We start from the raw sequence: 25964 nt of genomic DNA, 5'->3' as shown, positions 1-25964 counted from the left end.
CTAAAACTGGCTATCCAATCACTAGTCATCTCGAGGATTGAATACGGCTGCACCACATTAGCGGGCTTGCCAAAATCATCCACAGCACCGCTAAAAGCCTGCCTCAACGCAGCGGTGAGACTCATTACGGGAACGAAGAAATTCGATCACATATCTCCTCACCTGAAAGCACTAAACTGGCTACCTTACGAGGCTAGAATTCAAATGAAGATGGCCTGTATTACGCATAAAGCTGTACATTACAACACGCCTAGATACCTAGCCAAGAAACTTAAGCTCTCAGGAGGTAACAGATCAACTAGAAGCGCAAAAGATTTGCTATTACGACCAGCCTTTTTCCACAAGAAAAAGACCTACAACCGAGCATTCTCCGGAGCTGCCCCCAGAATCTGGAATTCACTCCCTCCAAACATCAGGAAGATTCAAAAGACGGCTACATTCAAACGAGAACTGAAGAGCCACTTGATGAGTAAATACCCTACTTAGAGAAACCTACCGATCACTGGGATGTGCAATTCAGCTAACTAAGGATCGCCCTCTTCGTGGAAAATTTGGAAGATCATTAGCGGATAAGGAAATGATGCCGTGCGCAAACCGAGACTTGACACTTTGCTGCTACCTCATATATGTGTGAACTTTAACTATATCTCACAGTCACACTACAGAACTTCTTTCTCACTTGATTTATTTAGCCATATATGTGAAACCTTTAACTATATGTCACAATCATACTTTATATCTTTTACCGCACCTGATTTATTTATACTTATTATCCTTGATATGCACTGGGACGCCTCATAACCAACCCTACCTCAACGAGCATGGTTTGTTACTATGACACACACCATACCTTGCTCGCCACTTAATGCTTATTGCACAATCATTATGAATATATCTATTTAATCTCGTCCATACAGTATATTGCTTTCTACCTCATTATTCTCTTGTTGTCAGTACTGCTTTTATAATGTCTATATGTTATTCTCTCCTTGTTAAGCGCTCTGATACCCACGGGTCTTGTTCGCGCTATACAAAACACTATAAATAAATAAAATAAATAAATAAATAAATCACCTTATATAGCCTCACTGCAGTTCTCCCACTCCCGGCTGTCTCGCCTTATATAGCCTCATTGCAGTTCTCCCACACCCGGCTGTATCACCTTATATAGCCTCACTGCAGTTCCCCCACACCCGGCTGTATCATCTTATATAGCCTCACTGCAGTTCTCCCACACCCCGCTGTCTCACCTTTATATAGCCTCACTGCACTACTCCCACACCCGGCTGTCTCAACTTATATAGCCTCACTGCAGCACACCTACACCCGGCTCTCTCACGTTATATAGCCTCACTGCAGTACTCCCACACTCGGCTGTCTCACCTTTTATATAACCTCACTGCACTACTCCCACACCCGGCTGTCTGACCTTGTATCACTTCAGTACTCCCACACCTTTTTATAGCCTCACTGCATCACTCCCACACCCGGCTGTCTCACCTTATATAGCCTCACTGCAGTACTCACACAATCGGTTGTCTCACCTTATATAGCCTCACTGCAGTTCTCCCACACCCGGCTGTCTCACCTTATAACCTCACTGCAGTACTCCCACACCCGGCTGTATCACCTTATATAACATCACTGCAGCACACCTACACCCGGCTCTCTCACGTTATATAGCCTCACTGCAGCACTCTCACACTCGGCTGTCTCACGTTGTACCACTACAGCACTCCCACACCTGGCTGTATCACCTTATATAGCCTCACTGCAGTTCTCCCACTCCCGGCTGTCTCACCTTATATAGCCTCACTGCAGTTCTCCCACACCCTGCTGTATCACCTTATATAGCCTCACTGCAGTTCTCCCACACCCGGCTGTCTCGCCTTATATGGCCTCACTGCAGTACTCACACACTCTGCTGTCTCACCTTATATAGCCTCACTGCAGCACTCTCACACTCGGCTCTCTCACATTATATAGCCACACTGCAGTACTCCCACAACCGTCTGTCTCACCTTATATAGCCTCACTGCAGTACTCCCACACCCGGCTGTCTCACCTTATATAGCCCTACTACAGTACTCCCACACTTCGCTGTCTTTAGTTCTCCCACACTGCCTTGTGAACCCCTGGACTCATTAGTGTCTAATCCCTGGGCTCCCATCTTGGATGTCTCATTATAAGGCTCCCATACATCACTGTCTGGCCAAATGGCTCCCATCCTTCATTGTCCTCAGACATTGCTTTCAGCCTGCATGTTCTCATCCTGCAGGACTTGGTGACTCCTGTAGGCAGCCAGCTCTTTATATGGTATACCAAAAAGAGTTATACTGTGCAAAAGTCCTGGTATTCCCTTATAGCGGACAGGGGCTTGCTCTAGCAATCCCAAGTTGCTCTTTTAGTGTGGTCAAGCAGTCTTCGGCCTATCAGACAGGAGTGTTAGATATTTGCAAATGCACACAATAGTCAATAAAGGATGCACACAACTCAATGAGGAGATCCACATCAATTTATAAAACTATCTTTATATAACTTTAGGCACCAAGATCATCAAAATCTGGTAAGTTCTTTTTAAAATAGCAAGTTTGTAGTGGCCAGGTTTTTGATACTTTAACACCTTGGCTGCTAAGGCAATTTCCAGCCTGTGCTGGAAATTGCTATTTCACCTTATTTATGACGAGCTCAGCTCGTCATCAGCACAGCTCAACTGTGCATCATGACGAGCTGAGCTCGTCATGAGCATCGAAAGGGTTAAATCGTAATTGAAGTACTTTGCACCAATGTTAACCCAGGGAGAAAACATAAGCTGCATCCAGTCACTTAACGACTTACGGGTTTTTAGGTGTTTTCAGGGTAGGGTCCAAGGCAGCACCAAGAGGTCACACTGGGGTGGCCAGGTGCAATGGTGCAATTCAGCGTTGGGTTCATGGTGTTAACCTATGGGTACAAAAAATGTACTGCATTTGGGTACTTCACATCGACATACAGGACCAATCGCCTGGACTTAAGGTGTGTATGGGGCAGCAGTGGGTCACCTAAGACGGCACTGGGGCAGCCAGGTGCAGAGACACTTTCAGCATATGGGTTTTAAAATGGCTTACCTGTTCCATTGTATGGGCAGTAATGGAACTGACCAGCACAGGGGCATACCTGCTTATACAGATATATCTTCACATGTAATATAAGACACGCTCCCTTAGGCCTGTAAGACCTGCTGTAGGGGTGACATGCAAATATTACATTCAGTGTAGGGAGCATGGCACACAAGGATGTGTGTCTTATCGTGTTTTCACTTTTGTTTGCAGCAAGACCTGCTTAGGGTCTCTCTTTAGTGCCCCAAGTACTAGGGGTACCATTTACTAGCAACTTGCAGAAGGTACTAAAGATATTGCCAATTGGGAAAAACAATTGCACAGTTTTGGGGAAGGGATCTGGCACAGGGGACCTGGTTAGCAGGAACCCAGTGCACTTCCAGTCAAAATCACATTGTGTACCTTGCAAAAAGTGGGGATGACCATTTCAGAAGGGGCACTTTCCTACAACTCCTATCCTGCAGTACTTGGCTCCCATCCTGCAATTTCTCAATACTTTGCTTCCATGTTTTGGTGTCTCCGTATGTAGTTCCGGTCCTGCCCTGTCTCAAACTTGGCTCCCATGTTGCACTGTATTATGACTTGGCTCACACCCCCTCATTGTCCCATCACTTGACCTCCATCCTTCCTTATCTTATATCTTTGCCTCCATTGTGCACTGTCTCATTACATAAAGGGCTTGCACACTGCTCTGAGTCTCTATCTCATTCCAGGCTAGCTCACTGCTTTGTCTCATCACTTGGCACAGAGGCTGCTCTGTCCCTAGGGTCCACAGATTTCCCAACTTCATCCCTGGTTCCTGCAATACTTTACACTGGGACTCCTAGCGCTGCCGTGCTTCACCACCAGTCCTCACACACTACACAATGCCACTGCCTCACTTTCTCACTGCAGTGTCTCACTCCAGGCTCCTTTACACACTGTTTACGAACCGTGGATGCACTTTCCAGTTCAAGACTGGCAATAATGGAATAAACAGAGTGCTGTACATAGGTGCTCACTGATAAGTATACAATGTGTTGTGTGGGGATACTTAGTGTGGATGTGGTGTACAGGCCTTCTGTATGCTATCTTAGTGGATGAGGCATACAGTAGTACTGTATGCGGTCCCTCACAGAGGAGGAAATATGTACATATCTGCAACACAAGCGTGCTTTGTGCTTCACTGAGGGCGAGGTCATCCTTTCACTGAGGATGAAATATCCAAACATACTTTATACAACCTCTTACTGAGAAGCACTGTGTCAAACCTCTCCGAGCAGGAGGTATCCAGATTGTTGTACTCTGCTTTTCTCAGAGCATGAAGTGGGGGGGGAGGGTGGGGGGGGGGGGGAGGAGGGTAAAAGTGGCGCATCTAGTATTTGCTCTTCATAGAAGAAAGCCCAAAGCCACATATGCCAAATTACGCCAGGTCTGGCCCATCACTTGGCAGAAGCTCCAAGTCTCCCATACTTGTTTTGACTACTCTTGCCAGTATTGGGGGAAGCACACTGTCACTCGTAGAAATATTCGACTGAGATCTGCTGTCCCTTTCAGTGAAAATGGCAAAAAACACAGTTGATGGACAGAATGCAGAACAATGTCTTACATTCACCCCAGTACAAAGATCTGGGCCTAAATCCATCGTTTTTTTGCACTCCACACCACCCTAGGTCAGACACTGGCTATATGCAAATCAGCCTTGACCCTGTGCCTCATGGGAACAGTCCAGCCCGAACTACCAAGCCATGTCTTTCCTAGACCGGAATCAAGCATCCAAGGACCGGTTTCTGGCTATCAGCCTTCTTCAGCCTGGATTGCTTGACTCCAGTAATGTGGAGAGCCTGGGACTCACGTCTGAGCATACCCAGCCCACTCGGGGTGAAAATTGCAAAAAAACAGTTGATGGACAGAATGCAGAACAATGCCTTACATTCACCCCAGTACAAAGATCTGGGCCTAAATCCATCGTTTTTTGCACTCCACACCACCCTAGGTCAGACACTGGCTATATGCAAATCAGCCTTGACCCTGTGCCTCATGGATGGATTTAGGCCCAGATCTTTGTACTGGGGTGAATGTAAGACATTGTTCTGCATTTTTGTATGTATATGTAAATCTGTACTCGTCTGGTAATTGACGTAATGTATTTAATTTCACTGCACAGTTTTAAGGTTACTCTAGGAAATTTACTGTGTGTTGGCTGGCATTTGATATTTTTGTGCAGCCGTTAATTGCCCATTATTTATATATTTACTGTAAGAAGTGCCAGCTAGTCTTTGTGTTAGGAGAAACTAGCATATTCCATATCAGTGTTTGACTGTTTAGTCTGTTGGGTGAAGCCTGCATCATACGGATGATCTCTTATCTCTGAATGAAATCTTTGGTTGTCCTCATGAAATGTTACTTGGCCTTTGTTATTAGACTGAAGACCACAGCCACCCATATGTATCTTTGACTTTTTTTGCTTCTCGCTTTATGATGTTAGACCCAACTGTATTAATTTGTTGCTGGTCTTTGCTCATTGTTTGGTGAAGACCACAGTAGAATGAACTTTTGGATGGTGTCTCAGAGCCGCCGACACCATCTCACCCATGCTCTGCCACACCATCAACCGCTCCCTGGCACCCGCCTCGTTCCCCGACGGCTGGAAACACGCTGAGATCAATCCTATCCTGAAGAAACCCTCGGCGGACCCCACCGACCTCAAAAACTACAGACCGATCTCCCTGCTCCCGTTCCCAGCGAAAGTCATTGAGAAAGCCATCAACAGCCAAATCGCCACATTAATCGAAGAGCACAATATCCTCGACTCCTCCCGATCCGGATTTAGAAAAAAACACAGTACGGAAGCCGCCCTCCTCGCCCCAACAGACAACATCCGTACCTTACTGGACAAAGGAGAAACAGCAGCCCTCACCCTCCTCGACGTCTCAGTGGCGTTGGACACAGTCTCTCACTGCACCCTAATACGCAGACTTCACGACGCAGGGATCCAAGACGAGGCCCTCGGCTGGATCCGCTCCTTCTTCTCCGACAGAACGCAGCGAGTCAGACTCCCCCACTTTCCTCTCGGACCATACACCTACCACCTGCTGAGTCCCCCAGGGGTCCTCCCTCAGCCCAATGCTCTTCAACGTCTACATGGCTCCGCTCGCCCCCATCTTGAGAACCTACGTACTCAACATTTTGTCATACGCAGATGACACCCAACTCATCCTCTCCCTATCCAACAAACCCAACACCGCCAGACACCACTTTTGAGAAGGCATGGAAGCCGTCGCCAAATGGATGAAAAACAGCTGCTACAACTAAACACCAACAAAACGTGCTCATCATGGGCCGAAACCCAGACGCCTGGAACGACACCTGGTGGCCCACCGCCCTCGGAAGCCCGCCCACCCCCACGGACCACGCACGCAACCTGGGAATCATCCTGGACTCAGAGCTCAAAATGGACCGCCAGATAAACTCTGTCTCGTCCTCCTGCTTCCACACCCTCCGCCTCCCACATGCGACCTTCAAATGGATCCCCCTCGAATACAGAAAGACCATCACTCAGGCCCTGGTCACCAGCAGGCTCGACTACGGCAACGCACTCTATGCCGAAATAAACCAAAACCTCAACCTCAACCGCAAGCTACAGAACATCCAAAACTCCGCCACAAGACTGGTCCTTAACCTGCCAAGACACTGCCACATCTCCCAGCACTTGCGCACACTCCACTGGCTCCCCATCGGAGCTAGAGTCACCTTCAAGATGCTAACCCACGCTCACAAGGCCCTTCACGACACCGTACCAGCATACTTGAGCAGCCGACTCAAATTCCACGCACCCCAAAGGACCCTACGATCATTCCAGCTCTCCTACGCCGTGGTTCCCCGCACCAGAAAGACCAGATCGGGAGGACGCTCCTTCTCCTTTCGCGTGGCCAGAGCCTTGAACGACCTTCCGCTCCACCTCAGACAGATAACATCGACCCCCATCTTTGCAAGAAACCTCAAAACCTGGCTCTTCTACAAACCCCCTCCTTGATGGTCTGGAACCTGCGAGCACCCACACCCCCCAGCGCCTATAGACCCTTACGGGTAAGTAGTCGTGCTTAAGAAACACCTGATTTGAGTTGACTTGTCTGCTTTCTAATTTGATTATCCGGATTGATTTTCAGGCAGTCTTTGCTTTTTATTGTTAGCACACAAATTTACAATGCTTTTTGATTGTTGTTTGCTTGTATACATCTTTCCTCTTCCTTGGTGACGTTGTATACATTTATGTCCAGTCTTTTATCTTCCTTGATAACGTCTGTGGTTACCCTTGTTTAATAACATTTTTATTGCTCTTAACGCTCCTTTGCATGAAGCCTACATCTGCTTTGCTCCCCAAGATTGCCTATCTCATTTGTTAACTTCATGTTCTTTGTTAGATAAGGTATGGTTGACTGTCTTTAAAAAAGAAATGTTTTACTACTTCCCTTCGAATGAGTAAAGCCCAAGCCTCTGTTATATTTTTAACTGATCTGGCAGCAGAATACACAAAGGTGGATTCGCTATGACCCGTGGAACATTCAGATTTATGTTTGGTACATATTAAACGTATTAAAGTGGACGCTGGTGGGGTAAATGGAGATAGGTGACCTGACAGACTTACGACATTCACAGATAATCATGCCAATATGTATTGATGGAGAAGTGCACAAACACGCACACAGACTGCCTACAGAGACACGTGAATGCACAGACCCAAGCCGGCTTGAGCATAGCCTAGTCTGTGTGTGCCACTACTGAGATGCTTGGGTTATTTTAAAGAAACTGTGATACACAGTTCAGCACTGCTTACATTGAACATCACAACAATTAGCGGGAGCTGGAAGATAGCAATTAGGACTTCAAGTGGGTTTTCCCGTCCCTTGTAAACAAATATTTAGAATTCATGTGTAATGCATGCACACCCCTCGTTCTGATATTGTAGGCATTGGAAGACTACAGGGTCTGAAGAAACTCCAATAACTACCTTCACATGCATAGCCTACACTTGTGTGGAAGATGGGTTGATGTGTAAGTCCAGATTCGCAAGGACGTTAAGGTCCTGTTCCACTAGGGTGAGTGCTGAAACTGTGAACATATGAGAAGCCTCTATATCTGGGAGATCTCAGAACAGAAGAAATCATTTGCACACGAGAAAGCCAACATAAAACCTAAACCAATGACTGAGCATGCCCTTGTATATATTCTATGGGATTTTTCAGCATGCTTCTACACTGGTTTCTGCACAAATGGTTGTCTGCCTTTTTTTAGGCCTTCTCACGAGGCATGGTTTGCTGGTGAAATATACTTTTTTTTGTACACTGGCATTTATCAGCAGCATGTCTACCTGGAAACAGAATTGCATATATTTGGAACGCTGTACTAGATGGGGTATGTTGTGGGGCTCTCGCAGTAGATGTAATGTGCCTGTGCCTGTGCACCTGTGTAGTATATTTGACATTTAATTTTGCTTTAGTAGCATAAGAGCCATGACTTAAGAGGTCAAGGCACTTCATTTTGTAGAAATTTATCCTCATACTGATGATAGCGGGGAAATAATAATAATGTAGCCTGAAAAGGGCAATGTAGACCATTGAAAAACCCATTTTGTGATGCAGGGGACACTTTTCAAGTGAATTAATTATTTTTTAACATGTTGGCTAAATCAAATAGAATCAGGACTAATATATGATCAAACTGGGGGGGCGTGACTACCGGCCCCGGAAGGCGGGCACACAATTCTGAGCTCCGCGGCTGGCCCTCGGCCAATCCAACATAATCCTGCACTGGAGGACAAGGGCTGGGGTAGAGATATGAGGAAAGATGTTGTCTTCCCAAGCCAGGAACACATTTCACTTCCCAACCCCACCACACAAAGTGCAAACTGGAGCACTGAGTGAGATAGCGTCCCAGAGCGTTTGGGGGTGGCAGAAATTGTTTTTCAACACTCCGTAGAGTGCCAGGTCCTTGGCTGAGGAATTCCTGGATTTTGACCGGAGTGGGTCTCGCCTCTTGCTATCCTATGTAAAGACCCTGATGCCACGGCACACCAAGAGAAACAGACGCAGACACAGATTGAAAGCAGTGGCACCATACTTACCTAAGCAACCATGACTTATGTTGTTGGAAGGCTCCAACTAGGCTGGCTGTGGAGGAGGAGGCAGAATAATCTTCATTGGTCACCTGGGCCCTTTGCACCCTTCCTAGTCCTTGGACACAACACATTGAACTGCTACTACTAATGGGGGGCGTGAGAAGCATACCCACGTTCTTACTTGTTAATGGTAGTTATTTTTTAGTTTTTCTTTCGGGTGACAGATGCTTCATGGGAGGGGGAAGTATAGGGAGAAGGCTGGAAGGGGACTTCACATGCAGCCAGTTGCACCAGATTGGGATTTTTGTTTGTTTCCTATGGTTTGATTCACCATATTCTATGTGCCAGGCCTAATCCAGGTCAATCTTCAGCTATACCTCTTGCAACACCACTCACAATGGTCTCCAATCAGGTGGCGGGACCCTCAGGGGTGCACACCACAGTCACTTGGGATGTGAACGGGCTCAATGATAAAATTAAGTTGGGTGCTGTCCTCAATTATGCTAAATTACATCGCCCGTCAATTCTTATGTAACCAGAGACACACGTGGTAGGCGCAGAATGCTCCTTCTTAAGAAGTCATGGCTTCTCGAGGGTATATCACTCAAAATACACTACGGGCTCTAGACTAGTAGCAATATTGTTTAAGAGGACGCACACTGTGACGGTACACGAAGTCCACACTGACCCCCTTGGATGGTTTGTGATGATATTTTGAACCATGGAGGGATTAGCCTGGTCACTTTTATAGCAGGCTGTACTATGATAGGGGTGGAACTTTGATGCGGTGATGAATACACTGTAGGACACAAACTCTTGTTTCCGAGGCTCCCCATCCACGCGCCTTCGCGCATGGGCAGACGGGATGGGGCTGATGAACACACCATAGAGCAGACAATATGCATATTACCCCTCGACCTCTGTGGCACCTCTTCCTGAATAGACTACTTCGTGATCCCTTTCTCCAATGTTGTACGCGCCAAACAGGTGCGTTTTCTCCCAAGAGGCCTCTCGGATCACACACTGGTGTTGCTGACAGTGAGTGGGTGGTGGGCTGTTGGGGAGATGAGAATGGAGCGACTTAATGCCTCTTGGTTCCTAGATAGAAATTGTAGTACAGAGCTGTTCCCTCAAGTCACGGAGTACTTCATGGGGGGTACTGCCTCCTTTCGGCCCATGCTCTTAAAGGCTTTCAAAACTGTCCTTAAAGGGAGAGCATTCGCATGTGGAAAAACTAACCGCAGGAAGAGTGAATTCCTCATCTTGAGAATGAGATCACACAAGCCGTCTGTGCTTTGCTGGCCTCCCCCACATCGGAAATGCAACATCATCTTGATCAGGCCTGTTTCAAATTACGACAAAAGCTTTTAGGTAAAGCATGGTTGTGTATGGCTACACTTCCATGGGAGGGTACATGAGATGGGAGATAAAGTGAGCAAACTGCTTTATTGTCCTGCAACTGCTGGCTGCCTGGTGGCTGAGCTGCGGACCCCGGATGGGCTGATAAAGAGGCTGACCACCTGCGAGGAAGTTTCCCCTCACACTTCAAAACCTTGTACGCTCGGCAGGAGCCTCACCTCTAGAGAGAGATAATCCCATCATCAGAGGTCTGCCACTGAGAGATCAATGATTTGGATCTCCTAATTACGACGGAGGAGAATCCAGCAAGCAATCTCGTCTGTGGCATCCAGGAAGACTCTAGGCCCCAACTAGTTACTCCTCAAGTTTTACGAGCGATTCTCCACCCTACTGACCCAACGCCTACCGGTGTTGTATGAGGATGAGTTTGACTGGGGAAGGATAACCGAAGACCTTTGGGGGGCAACAATTGTAGTGATCATTAAGCTGGACAAGCCTTCGGAGGACTGAGGTTATAATTGCCCATCTCCCTTATTAATCTCGAAGTCAAAATCTTCACTAAAGTATTGGCCAAAGCCATAGCTTTACTGAGGAAAGATTATCCTCCTTAACCACTAACCTTCTAGTCACTATTGACCATTTAGCCCCTTTAAAGTCTCAATCTAGTTCTTGTAACCGCAACCTCGCCCCATGGCACTCCCCTTCCCTCAGAACTGAGAAATGCTTGTGCAAAAAACTTGAACGTATCTGGCGCCTCTCACACAGCACCCAAGATAAAAATCGTTTCAAAAGCACACTAGCGGATTATCATAGAAACCTGAAATCCGCTCGTAAACAACATATTGCTCAACAGATTGACAAAGCAGAAAACTCTTCTCGCACCCTATTTCAGATATTAAACTTTCACCAACCCTAGAGCATGTAATACAGAAGAAGCTCCTTCCCAAAACCTTTGCGACACTATCGCGAACTACCTCTCTCAGAAAATTGAATACACAAACAAATCACCTCTGTATCCGCCCGTCATTCTGAGACCCAATCAATCAATCAACATTTGTATAGCGCGCTACTCACCCGGAGCGTCTCAAGGCGCTGGGGGAGAGGGGTCCGCTACTGCTCGAAAAGCCAGGTCTTGAGTTGCTTCCTAAAGGAGAGATGGTCTTGGGTTAGCCGGAGGCAGATGGGGAGGGAGTTTCATGTCTTGGCCGCCAGGTAGGAGAAGGATCTTCCTCCGGTGGTGGCTCTGTGGATGCGTGGAATGGTGGCGAGGAAGAGGCTGGTCGATCGTAGCTGGCGGGTGGGAGTGTAGAAGGTCAGGTGGTAGTTGAGGTACCTGGGGCCCAGGTTGTGGAGAGCCTTGTGTGCGTGGGTGAGGAGTCTGAACGTGATCCTCTTGCTGACGGGGAGCCAGTGTAGGTCGCTCAGGTGTCCGGAGATGTGGCTGTGTCAGGGAATGTCCAGGATGAGTCGTGCGGAGGCGTTCTGGATGCGTTGGAGTCTTTTCTGAAGTTTGGCTGTGGTTCCGGCGTAGAGGGTTTTTCCGTAGTCCAGTCGGCTGGTGACGAGTGCCTGGGTGACCGTCTTCCTGGTTTTGGTGGGGATCCACCGGAATAGCCTTAGCAGCATGCGCAGGGTGTTGAAGAACGATGATGAGACGGCGTTGACTTGTCTGGTCATCGAGAGGGAGGAGTCCAGGATGAAGCCTAGGTTACCTGTGTGGTCGGTTGGTTTGGGAGTGGTGCCCAGAGCAGGGGGCCACCAGGAGTTGTCCCTGGTGGAGGGCGATGATCCCAGGATGAGGACTTCTGTCTTGTCTGAGTTCAGTTTCAGGCGGCTGTTCTTCATCCACTTGGCGACATCTTTCATCCCTTCGTGTAGGCTGGTTCTGGCGGTGGCGGGGTCGTTGGTGAGGGAGAGGATCAGCTGGGTGTTGTCGGCATAAGAGATGATGTTGAGGTTGTGTTGGCGTGCGAGGGGGCTCATGTAGACGATGAAGAGGGTGGGGCCGAGTGAAGATCCTTGTGGTACGCCGCAGATGGCTTCGGTGGCCTCGGATCTGAACGGGGGGAGGCGGACTCTCTGGGTTCTTCCGGCGAGGAACGAGATGATCCACTCCAGTGCCTTCTCTTGGATTCCGATGATGCTGAGGCGCTGCACTAGGGTGCGGTGGCAGACTGTGTCGAACGCTGCGGAGAGGTCCAGGAGGATGAGGGCCGCTGTTTCCCCGTTGTCGAGCAGGGATCTGATGTCGTCAGTGGCTGCGATGAGGGCGGTCTCGGTACTGTGGTTGGCTCAGAAACCGGACTGCGAGTGGTCGAGGGATCCGCTTGTCTCGGAAGGCGGCAAGCTGTCTGTTGACGGTCTTCTCGATGACTTTGGCAGGAAAAGGGAGGAGCGATATGGGGCGGTAGTTCTTGAGGTCGGTGGGGTCCGCTGTTGGTTTCTTCAGGAGGGCGCTGAACTTGGCGTGCTTCCAGCTCTTCGGGAAGGTGGCGGTGTTGAAGGAGGTGTTGTTGATGTCCCGGAGTTGGGGTGCGATGATGGAGTCGGCCTTATTGAAGACGTGGTGGGGGCAGGGGTCGGTTGGTGATCCGGAGTGGATGGTGTTTATCGTGCGGGTGGTGTCTTCGGTGCTGACCGGGGTCCAGGCGCGGAGGGTGGTGGTGGGGGGCGTTGGTTCGGAGGTTGGGTGCGTGATCTGTGCACCAAAGCTGTTGTGTATGTTGGCGATCTTGCTGTGAAAGAACGAGGCGAGTGAGTCGCAGAGGTCTTGCGAGGGAGTGATGTCGTTGTATCCGGCGCTGGGGTTGGAGAGCTCTTTGACGATGCTGAAGAGTTCCTTGCTGTTGTGGGCGTTGTTGTCTAGTCGTTCTTTGAATGCTGTCTTCTTGGTGGTGTGGATCAGCTGGTGGTGTTTGCGGGTGGCGTGCTTGAGGGCAGTCAGGTTGTCTGTGGACTGGTTGTTGCGCCAGGTTTTCTCGAGGGTGCGGCAGTTCTTCTTGGAGTTCTTAAGTTCGGCGAACCAGGAGGCTTTCTTGCTGCAGGGTCTGCTGGGAGGGGTCTTCAGTGGTGCGAGGTCGTCTGCGCAGATGGTGATCCACTGTGTGAGGTTACTGGCTGCTTCGTTGGCGTCCGTTGAGCTGGCGGGAGGGTTCTGGCTGAAGGAGGTGGTGAGCTGGTCGGCGGTGATCTTGCTCCAGCTCCTGCGAGGAACCTGTTGCGGGTGGTGGTGGGTCGTGGTTCTTCTGAAGCTGAAGTGGACGCAGCTGTGGTCAGTCCAGTGAAGTCCGGTGGAGTGGCTGAAGGAAATGTATTTGCTGGAGGAGAAGATTGGGTCAAGCGTGTGGCCCGCGTAGTGGGTGGGGGTGTTCACCAGTTGCTTGAGTCCGAGGTTGGCGACGTTGTCCAGCAGGGTGGTGGTGTTGCTATGCTTGTTGTTCTCCAGGTGGAAGTTGAGGCCCCCTAGGAGGATGTAGTCAGCGGAGGGGAGGGCGTGCGGGCTGATTAAGTCTGCGATGTCTTCGCTGAATTGTGTGCGTGTTCCCGGGGGTCTGTAGATGAGGGTGCCTCTGAGGGTGGTCTTGGGGTCGGTGTGTATCTGGAAGTGGAGGTGTTTGGCGGCGGTGAGGGTGTCGTCGGAGTTGGTCGTGATGTGGATGGTGTTCTTGTGTACGATGGCGATGCCTCCTCCAGTCTGGTTGACGCAGTCCCTCCGGGTGATCTTGTATCCGTCCGGGATGGCGATGGCGATGCCGAGCGCAGAGGAGGCGTTCATCCAGGTTTCCGTGAGGAAGGCGACGTCTGGTGATGTTGTGTCAAGCATGTTCCAGAGTCCATGGCGTGTCTGTGGACGGAGCGGGTGTTGAGCAGGATGCACTTGAGGTGGTTGTTGCTGGTACTCGGCTTGGTGGGTGCGGTGCAGGTCCAGAGGCATGTGAATCGGCAGGGTTGGCAGGTGAAGGGTCCGTGGGTGCGTTTCAGGGTGGCTCGGTAGAAGGCGGGGTTCCGGCCGTCGTTGAGGGTGGTGGAGTCGTAGGTTCGTCGGGTGGGTTGGCATCGACGGAGGCCAGGGGATCTGGCGCTGGGCGCGGTCCAGGCGCGGACGGGCGTAGACCGGCTCGCCTTTGGCGCGCTTCGGCGCGCTCGCTGCGCGTGACCTCTGCGCGTTCGCCGGGTGGCCTCCATATGAAGGGCTCAGGGAGGGAGGAGCAGCTGAGAGGCGGGAGCGGGGTGGCGAATGGGAGCGGCGGGGGCGGGGCCGCAGGGAGCAGCGGCGGGAATCAGAGGGCGAGGCGGGACGCGGGGGCACAGCGGCAAAAGGGGGAGCGAGGGGGTCACAATTTAGGATACAGAAGGCAAAAAGGGGGTAAACCAAACACAGTATACAGAGGGCGAAGGGAAAACCAAACATAGTAAACAGGAGGCAAAGGGGGCCTAATGGGAAAACCGACAAAACAGCACAAGGTTACCACGGAGAAATAAATGAAGGACAACGAAGGAACAGCAGTTAAAGCGTAGCAGCAGCTCACAGCACGGGGAGGACCATACAGTGGCTAGGGGGGCGACCTACCTGGTAACAGGGTCAAGGGTCGCTCCCTTTACCACCGGGTGGCCTCCATATGAGGGGCTCAGGGAGGGAGGAGCAGCTGGGAGGCGGGAGCGGGGTGGCGAATGGGAGCGGCGGGGGGCGGGTCCGCAGGGAGCAGCGGCCGGAATCGGAGGGCGAGGCGGGATGCGGGGGGCACAGCGGCAAAAGGGGGAGCGAGGGGGTCACAATTTAGGATACAGAAGGCAAAAAGGGGGGAAACAAAACACCGTATACTGAGGGCGAAGGGAAAACCAAACACAGTAAACAGAAGGCAAAGGGGGCCTAAAGGGAAAAACCACAAAACGGCACAAGGTTACCACGGAGAAATAAATGAAGGACAAAGAAGGAACAGCAGTTAGAGCTTAGCAGCAGCTCACAGCACGGGGAGGACCACGCGGTGGCTAGGGGGGCGACCTACCTGGTAACAGGGTCAAGGGTCGCTCTCCCATATGGATGTACCACCCATTAGAACTGATTCCCTTACATTAGAAGTCTTCACTGCTCTCACTAATACTGAAACAGACTCGCTTATAAAAACGGTCAAATCCGGGTCCCCATTAGATCCTCTTCCAGCCAAGATCACTGCCACCCTGTACAACACTCTTGCCAGGCCTTTATGTTCAATCTTTAATAGCTCCATGAAAGAAGGCACCCTTCCAACTGAGTGGAAGGCAGCACAGATCATTCCTATAAGAAAAATCCGAAGGTCCCACCAGAGGACGTCACCAACTACTGTCCCATCTCTTTGCTCCCCCTTTACGGTAAATTCCTAGAAAAACATATAAGCAAACACTTATCGGAGTTCATTGAATCTTCTAACCGTCTCGACCAATCTCAGTCTGGCTTTCGCCCCAAACACAGAACCGAATCAACACTGGTGGAGGTTACTGATAACATCTGAATTGCTGCAGATAGTGGTCGGGCAGTAATTTTGGAGATGCTCGACCTGTCTGCATCCTTCAACACCATATCTCACCAGGTCCTGCTCAAACGTCTTGAGGATATAGGCGTCCGAGGCAAAGCCTTGATCTGGCTGACTGATTTTCTAACCAGCAGGACCCAAACAATCAACCTCGGCCCCTACTGCTCCCAGACTACCTTAGTCACCAAGGGGATTCCACAGGGCTCTTGTTTGAGCCCGCGTTGTTCAATATCTATGTTACCCCCTTGGCAGGGTTGCTAAGGAAATTAGGCTTCGTTCCCATTTCTTACGCAGATGACATGCAACTCTTCCTCACCTTTGACAAATCCAATCCACATATACAGGACATATTCGCGGAAGGGGTGAAAGGCATTGCCCAGTGGATGCGGGATAATTCTCTCCAATTGAATACTGAAAAATCTGAGATAATGCTGTTCGGAGAAGCAAAATTGAGATGGTCCCCCAATTGGTGGCCTCGGGAATTAGGATCAGCTCCGCCCCCTAAGAAGACAGTGAAAAATTTAGGAGTGCGAATTGACCAGGAACTAACCTTAGAAGAACATGTAAACATCACAGCCAGGAAATGCTTTCATACCCTTCGAAGAGTCTTCTCTTTGTTACCATCATTAACCCGTAAAACCTTAGTCCAGGCTCTGATCATCAGTCGCCTGGATTATTGTAATGCTTTGCTGTTCTCTGCTAAGGAAAAATCCTTAAATAAACTCCAGATAGTTCAAAACACTGCTGCCTGCCTAGTGCACAACGCCCCTCCCAGAACACCCTCTGCTTCCCTTCTTCGTAAACTTCATTGACTCCCAATAAAAAAGAGAATTAATTTTTAAAATCTGCTGCATGGTGTGTAAATTACATAACATGAGCCCCAGCTATTTAGCTCAAAAATTGACCAGATCTACACCAGCCAGACTTCTCAGATCCAGCCATCAAGCACTTCTTTGTACTCCCCGTATCAAACTGGCACGTACAGGAGGCAAAACTTTCTCTCATTTGGCCCCACAGTACTGGGACCAACTCCCCATACAGATTCGCCAGGGCACAAATTTCTTGATCAGGAAACTTCTGAAAACTGAGCTGTTTTAGTCCTCTGTGGCCTGACCACAAGCAGTCTGAGTGCAGAGATACCCCGTACGGGGTGATTTAAACGCTATATAAGCACATAAAATGAATAGCAATGTGTTGTGATGTGCTCTCCGCTCCATGCCGACCAGAATGGCTTAATTCGCAACAGACATTCTCTCCGCCACCTACATCCACTTTATCCCCCACGGAATAAATATCCGGGGATACTTCATTACTCCTAGTGGACATAGAACAGGTATTCAATACTGCACGCTGGCCCTTCCTACTAGCAGTGCACCACAAAATGCATTTAGGACCGCTGGGTATCTCACCTGTATATGGACCTATGGACCCAGGTTCATGTAAATGGAGCCTTATCGACAGCATTTTCCATAAAAAGGGCACCTGGTAGGGATGCCTGCTGTCTCCTTATTTGCACTTGTGTTGGAATCCCTCGCGGAGCTCATCTGGGTGCTTGCTAAACTTGCTGGATTCAGGTGTGAGGGGGAGCTGAAGACCGAGTCTCCTTGTACGCAAATTATATGCTTCTCTTCATACAGAGACTGCGGCACACAATCCCGCAAACATAAATCACCAGTTTTCTCTGGGCTGGGAAATTACTTATGGTGTCCTGTCAAAAATGTTGTTTTGCTCCATATGAGGTGGGACTGGGTTGGGCGGACTTTAGGCGGTACTATCGGGCCTTGCAAATAATCAATATTTTTATGTTTAAAGTATTTTATTAAGTACAGTACAGCAGTGAAGATATAAATGAAAAGGCAATTAAAGACAATCCGTGACAAAATAAGGCAATGCTTCATCCAGGGCTCGCCGCTACCCATAGAGGCCAACAGTCCCAGCCTTGTCAGAGCTGCCCTGGGTGGCTCGCTACTATAGCGCACTCGTGCGTTGGACTATAGGCGTATAACAACCCCGCTGTATTTCTCTTTCAACGGAACAAATCACCCCAACAACCCCCCTGCCCACACCACTCCCTTTCCCACCACCCTCCCGTCCGGTGCTGCATCAGGCAAAACTCGGACACTCGCATCTCCTACTCGCAGAAACCCCTCTGTCACTTGTAAGGTTCACCCCTCTCCATTCTGACCATTCACTGTATCGGTGGTGTGAGTCTCAGAAGTCTCAGGTATCTCGGGCAGGTAAGCTCCCTGAATTCAGTGGCCAGTAATGTGTGGAAGGGTAGCCACAGCTCTTGGAATTGATCTACTTCCCCAGCCAGTGTAAGTGATATTTTTTCCATTCCCAGGACATGCCACAGCCTATGTAGCCTACCCGTAATGGAGGGGATGGTGGGTGTACGCCAGTGTATTAAAATGTTCTGGATCGCTGAGCCCAGCGCAATAGCAATGTGCCTCCCCCTCCTAGATTTCAGTGGGTACATTAAGTCATTGGGGAGCCCCAGTAGGGTGTAGGCCGGGAAGCGGGGCAACTCGATACCAAAACATGCATCTATCTCATTGATCACCTCTGTCCAGTAATCCTGTAGCAGTGGGCAGTCCCATAAAATATGTGTGTGTGCCAACTTGCCCGCAATTACGCCAACATGCAGTGTCTAGGAGGCGGTTCATTTCATGTAGGCGCTCCGGAGTGCGGTACCAATATGTAGAGACCTTGGTGAAGGTTTCGGTGAGTCCTACATGATAAGCAGAATGTCGTGCCCTGTACGAGATTTGCTCCCATTCCTTGTGGCTAAGTGTTCTCCCCAATTCTCTGTCCCACCTCTCCCTACCGGGGTTATAGAGATGAGAGGGCGGTGGTTGCAGCATTTTATACAGATCAGATATTAGTTTAGCGTCCGACTTACGTGTCGCTAGCCACCGTTCATAAGGCAACAGGTTCCTGTCTGCCGACTCCCGCACCTGTGGCTGGAGGGCCCAGTGTCGAACCTGTCAATACCTCATCCTATCTACCTCGGTCAGCTGGTAATTCTCTTTGAGAGTCTCAAAGGGGAGGACCCCCACCTCACCGTATACATGAAAGAGTGCTCTGCATCCCCTCCCCCGCCAGTGTGTATAGGCTCCCGGTTCAGTCCCTGGTGTGAAGTCCGGGTTGTCCACAATGGGTGTGAACGGTGAAGGGAATGTGGTGAGGCCAAAAGGCCTGTTGGTGCCGTCCCAAATCCGCAGCGGCACCCTCATGATATGGGATGCGTAAAGGTTCGGGGGGCGGTGCTGTCTGCGCAGGAACGGTATTTCTTGCAGGGGCCGGCCCGCCACCGCCTGATCCTGGAAGAGCCAGTGCTTATCTGACTCCCACCTGCTCCATTCCACCAGGTACCTTAGCTGCGACGCCTGGAAATACTTTTGAAGATCAGGGACCCCCAGTCCACCCGCCTCCGGCACCAGAGTCGTCAACGTCCTTTTCATTCGGGGTTTACGGCCTTGCCAAACAAATCGGGACAAGTCAGTCTGCATCCGCCGTATCCAACCCTGAGGGGGCTGCAGCGGAAGCGCACGGAATAAATACAGAATCTGGGGTAAGACTGTCATCTTAATTGCTGCTATCCTACCTAGCCAGGATATCGTCCCCTTGCTCCATCTCCCCAATTCCTCAGTAACTTTCTTGCCTAACACCTCATAATTAGCCGCCACCATCGCCTGTAACGTGGGTGCTAGTAGGATACCCAGGTATGGCACGTGGTGCCGTGACCAGTGAAGCGGGAAGCGCCTCTGCAGGTCCTGTCTCGTCGCAGGCGCCAGGGAGATATCCAATGCAGTAGATTTCCCTACATTCATTCGAAACCCAGCTGTTCCCGCGAAAGCTTCGAGCTCTGCCATACATGCGGGTAAGGCCGGCCTAGGGTCCTCTAGCGTGAAAATGACATCGTCCGCATATAGGCTAACCGTGTGAATGTACCCTCCCATCCGCACCCCGATCGCATCCGGATTCTGCCTCACTCTCTGGGCAAAGGGCTCCATGTAGAGTGCAAAAAGAAGAGGGAATAGTGGGCACCCCTGTCTTGTGCCCCGCTCAATATCAAAGCGCCTCGAACCACAGCCATTGACACGCACCGTAGCCGACGGGAATTTGTAGCAGTTAAAGACCATGCTCCTAAATTTCTCCCCTATGCCCATCCGTGCCATCACCCGTTCCAGATATGGCCAGTGCACCCGATCGAACGCTTTTTCGGCGTCAACCGAAAGGAGCATCCTCTCCCCCGGGATCCGTGAGGCTTTTTCCAGTATATGCACTAACCTCTTAGTATTATCCACTGTTTGCCTGCCAGGTACAAAGCCGGACTGGTCCGGTTCAATCAGCCCAGGGAGATACTGCGCCAATCTCACAGCCAGGATCCCCGTATAGATCTTGAGATCGACATTTAGGAGGGAGATTGGTCTATACGATCTACATTGAGTTCTGTCCTTCCCCGGTTTAGGTATAACTGACACGGTCGCCTGCAGGAGATCTGGTGGAATTGCACCCGGGCAGGCGAAGGAATTGAACAGCTTGGTCAGTATGGGTGCTAAGATCGTGCAGAGCGTTTTGTAGAAAAGGGAGGTGTAGCCGTCCGGGCCCGGGGCCTTCCCCTGCTTCAGCCTAGAAATCGCCGCAACAACCTCCTCAATCAAAATCTCACGTTCTAGGTAATCGGCCTGTGCCGGAGCCAGGGACTGGAGAGCCACCGAGTCCAGGTAGTCATCGGGCTCACCTATCATCGAGTTATCTGCAGTGTAAAGCTCAGAATAGAATTGGCGAAAACTCTCAGCTATTTCAACGTCTTCTGCCCCCCTGCAGCCGCAATTTCTTTCACTCGATGGCTCTGGTGCGCAATTCTGAGCTTAGCCGCCAGTAACCGGCCACAGCGATCCCCCCGTGTAATAAGCGTGTTTCAGACGCAGCGCCGCATATTCAGCCCTGTCTAAATCCAAAGACGAGAGGAGTTTCCTTGCCGCTTTCAGCTGTTTCCAAATCCTGGGAGCCCCAGTGCGGCGATGTACTTGCTCCAATTCCCTGACCTTCTGCGTGAGCTCCTCCCGCTTAACCTTTCTCTCTTTGTTTTCGGCTGATGAAATCGCTATGAAATCTCCCCTCAGAACCGCCTTGAGTGCTCTCCATTGAGTCGCCAATGTAGTGTCTGGGTTAGAGTTACGCAGCTGAAATTCCTGCACAGACTCTGTTATGCGCTGCACCACAGTCTTTTTGTGTAGGAGAGTGTCCCGAAGTCGCCAGACCCCTCGATGTACCGGGGTCGATGGGGGGAGGAAGGACCCCGAGACCGGCGCGTGATCCGAAAGAGAGATGACCCCTACCTCGGAGGCAGTGGCCATGTCCCGAACCGGCCCAGAGACCAGCAGATAGTCCAACCGAGCGTATGTTTTATGTGCGTGTGAGTAAAAGGAGTAGTCCCTATCTAAGGGATGAAACCCTCGCCAGAGGTCATGCAAATCCAAATCAGCTAATTGTGTTCTCACCATGCTCGACAATTCCCCAGTCTGTGGGTAACGCTGCGCTGACCTATCTAGAGAGGAATCGAACACTAAGTTTAGGTCCCCTCCCAGTATGATGTGTCTGTCTGGTGACGCTGTGACATCCACTAATGCAGAGTGGAGGAACCGGTCCTGGTGCTCGTTTGGGCTGTAAACTGACCCTATTGTAAACTGAAGGGGGCCCAACTTAAACCTATAGACTAGCAGTCTCCCTTTCTGTTCTACGAGTTTGTGTATGACCTCCCCTCTAAAAGATTTAGACACTAGGATAGCCACTCCAGCCGTTTTTGTGGTATTGGAGGAAAAGAACTGCGTGGGAAAGGAGCGGGACCGTAACCTATGGCAGTCCCCGGCTAGCAGGTGTGTTTCCTGAAGCAGACCAATGTCTGCCTGAGAACCCTCCAGTAAGGAGAGAATTGCTCTTCGTTTCGTGGGGTTGTTCAACCCTTTTACATTCAGGGTCACTACTTTCAGCCCCGCCATACCAAATCAGAGTCACCGCTTCCCAGCGGCTGGGTTGTAGCAGAGAGTACCTCACCATTGGACGAATAGGCCTGCGAGCTCCGGCAGTGCTGAATGGACTTAGTGACAGCACCGGCCAGATCCGCCCTCAACTCCACCCTCCCGGTTCCCCTGTCCCCCTTCCCCCAACTCCTCAACACACCCCCCTCCTGTGCCCCAACTCGAACCCCAAACTCCCCCCACCCTCCCATCCCTCCCCTCCCAACCTTGACCCCCAGTCCTGATAGTCCCGGTACTGCCCTCACCGGACAAGTCTGTGGTAAATGACCTTCGTGGGCGACCTGCCACAAGCATCCCTCCTCCGCCCCCACCCCCCGGCCTACCCCTGCGCCTGCTCCAACAGTAATGCGTAGTCATTCTCCCCCCGGAGCCAAATTATGCGGTCATTGCCACTTCCCCCTCGACCGCTGAAGACCTGGAAACAGTTCGAATGGCATCCTCCATCTCTGCCCTAATGATGGGCGAGCCCGGCCTCCGAGGAGCGGTGGACGACCTGTGTCTCGAAACTCTCCGCCAGCCACTGTTAGTAGGATCTCTTCTCCTTGGCGTGGAGGATTCCTCCTCCTCCGCAGTGATCCCCAGCACTTCGCACACATCCAGCAGAGACCGTAGCTGATGTGATTCCCCATTCCATCGGAAGATGAGGCGAAAAGGGTGCCCCCATGAGTAGGGCGTGTCGTGTTGCCTCAAGAAGTCTGTCGCAATCTTAAACGCCCTCCTCTTCTGGAGAGTGGTCGCTGACAAGTCTTGATACAGCGCCACTGGATGGCCTCGGAAAGTGATTGATTGTTTCCTCCTCGCCTCAGTCATGATCCGTTCCTTCAGCGGAAAATCGGGTAGGAAAGCCAGAATGTCTGGGGGAGGCCCCGTCGCACGCCGTTGCGGACCCACCCTATGGGCTCTATCTATCCTAATGGGGAAGTCGGCAGACTCGCCCAGGATGTCACGGAACAGCCCCTGCAGATAGTCCATTATGCCAGTGTTCTCTTCCGAGGACGGCACTCCTCGAACCCTTATGTTCCGCCGAGATCTGTTCTCCAAGTCCTCATTATGCAGTTGTAGATCTATGTGCTGGTCTCTGAGGCGGAGCACCTCCTGCTGCAGGTGCGTGATTTCCTCATCTTGCCTCTGCGTGGAGCTTTCGACCGTGGCCACTCTCTCGCCTAGTCCGTCCACTTCTCTACGTATTTCACGCACTTCGCCGGCCACTTCTTGCTTTAACGCTTGAAAGTCCTCCCTTAGCGTCCCAAAAAGTGATTCCAAAAAGGATCTGGTGACTGGGGGCTCTCCACTGCCCACCATGTGGGAGCTGCTGGCACCTCCCGGTGGCGTTGAGTTCCTGTCTCCTTTCCCCTGGGATTTATTAAGCATCTCCGGAAGTGTGCGACTACTCCCCTTGCCACCCTTCTGTCCAGCCATTTGTCCTGTGCCTCAACAGCACGTGCGCTATGCACCTCAACACCAGCCAATCCGACACTCAACGTCAGGCCCAGAGCACTAGTGTCCGTCCCCAGGAGCCTCCGCTTCCGTCGATCGCCCCAGGAGTTCACAGCAACACAGATCCGGGCCTGCAAGCCGCCCGGCCGGACAGCGAGTCGGGTGCACCACCACACCAGCAGCAGCCGCAGCCTCTCCGCGCTCCCCAAGCGCTTCTCCGCTACCGGTCAAGCAACTCTCCACAATCGCCGGCGAGGCGACGCAGCTGCGGCCCAAGGTCAGCGCGCCGCTTCACCAACTGCTACTGCGCCATCCGGTGGAACCTGCTATGCCTCCAATGTCCGCTCACTCTTGGGGGCCTTCCCCTGCACAGTCACCGCACCCAGGGGCCACTTCCCCTTCTCGGACAGGCGCTACAGGCCAGGTGCCGCAGCAGCTCCCAAATTTCCCTGGTGTGGTGCCTGAAGGCTCCGATCTGCTGTGCCTCCGGGAGCTCCGTTTCACCCCACGCCTCTCCAGCTCTCTCCTCACCTCCTCTGCCGAAACCAGGGGGGGGCAGTGTCCAGGGCCCCGCTCCGTCTCTGCCCGGTCCCGATTTTCGGGCCCTCACCACTCTAGCCCCCGAGTGCACTGTGCAAGCTGCCCGGGATCTCCCTCGCCGAGACTCGCCACCTCGTCAGTGCCGCCTCGCCTCCTGCGTGCCTCACTCCGCTCCCATGCAGTCCGCGGGGGCAATTGCCGCCACACCTGGGCCCCCGGCACGTCTCCACACCCCACCTGCTGCCTCCTCACCTCTTCCGAGTGACTTGGGGGGGAGGGGGGGGGGGCCCCGCTCTGTCCCCCCCTGATCCGCAGCTTTCCCGGCCTCCCTGGCACCGCGCCCCGGGTGCGCTGTTATGGGCACTGCAGCGGGGGGTCCCAGGCGCGGCTCAGTGGACTGCAGGCACCGCTGCTGCGCCGAGTTCTCCTCTGCCACCGGAGCCGCCCCTCCGTTGTTCCGATCACCGCCGCCTTCCGGCTAGGCCACAGCCGCGACCTCAATTGGCCGAGGGGCGGGCTCAGGGGCAGGCAGGCACTAGGGTTGGCGCCGTCCTCGGGGCTCCGCTCCTCCCTCACCGGACTCCAGCGCTCGCCTCCGCCGGGTCATCGACCCTACTTGCACCACCTCTCAGGCTGGACCTCGGGAGCGTCAGGCGCCGCGACACCAGCAGCTGTGCCTCAGCTCCGGCCCGCTCCACTGCAGCACCTCTGGGCTCCGAGGCCGCCCACACCGCACCCGGCTCTCTCAGCGACGGCGAGTCCGCACCCCTGTCCAGCGGTGACCGGAAGCTCCCCCAGTCAGCTCCGCTACCTCTGGTAGGCAGGGGGGGAGAAAATGCTCAATTTAGGGGTTTCGGGCCGGGCCGGGAGCGGGAGCTCGGGAAGGACACGTCCACCTACTCCTCCATCTTGGCCACGCCCCATAATCAATATTTTTGACTTGATTCAGGCAGACAGGAGAGACCCGCTCATAGACTAGAGCTGGACTTGCTTCCGTCAAACGGTGTACTCACATTGTTATACAGCATGACTACTCCCGGTCACCCTCGTTCCCATAGGATGCTGGTATGTGGCTCTCCGCCATATGAAAGGGTTTGGCATCATTTCCGGGGCAACCACCCTATTGCAGGGGATGTGACTGTTGCAGATAGCAGGCTTGGAGTGGTTTTGCGGTTGGGACCTTATAGGTATATTCACAATGGGAGATGTCTAACACGCAGGCCATATGAAATCGTTCCAGGAATTAGTGAATGAAGTCAGCCTACACTCTTCTCGGTTTTACAGGTATCCACAACTACGGCATGCTTTAGAAGGATCCAAAGAGAAACTGAGGGCACTTCTTGAGTTAAGTCCCCTGCAATGTAACCGAATAACTGATGACTTGGGAAAGGGTAGTATCTCTAGACAATACAAATCCCTATTTTGTTTTTCTTTTTAGAGTTTTTCTATAGTGCAAACTAGAACCGAAGATATCGGGTATCAGAACCCTTTACATAGCACCAGTTTCGTTACACAAAGACACTTTCATTTTTGTTAGGCACAGGGAGATTAAGTGGTTTGCCCAGAACTACAGGATGTTGACTGTTGTTGCCAAGACTCAAACCCGGTTCCCCAGCTTCAAAGTCGACCGCTCTAGCTGTAAGGCTTCAGCCTCTCCCCAACACACCTTCCCTCTGACGAGCCTGAGGGGTAGGTGGGAGACAGCGAAGATGGGTACCCTTGATAATGAGGATTGGATACAATTCAAGTACTTACACCGGATCTACTACTCCCCATCCCAGGTGTGGCATATAGGACCCGGAGTGCCTTTGGCGTCGTTGGTCCCCAGGCTTCTTCTACCATGTAACTTGGGACTGCCCGAAGGGCAAATGTATTG

This window comes from Lissotriton vulgaris, chromosome 7 (genome assembly GCF_964263255.1).
Source record: "Lissotriton vulgaris chromosome 7, aLisVul1.2, whole genome shotgun sequence".
NCBI classification, from domain to species: Eukaryota; Metazoa; Chordata; class Amphibia; order Caudata; family Salamandridae; genus Lissotriton; species Lissotriton vulgaris.
Note: the sequence above shows the minus strand (reverse complement) of the source record.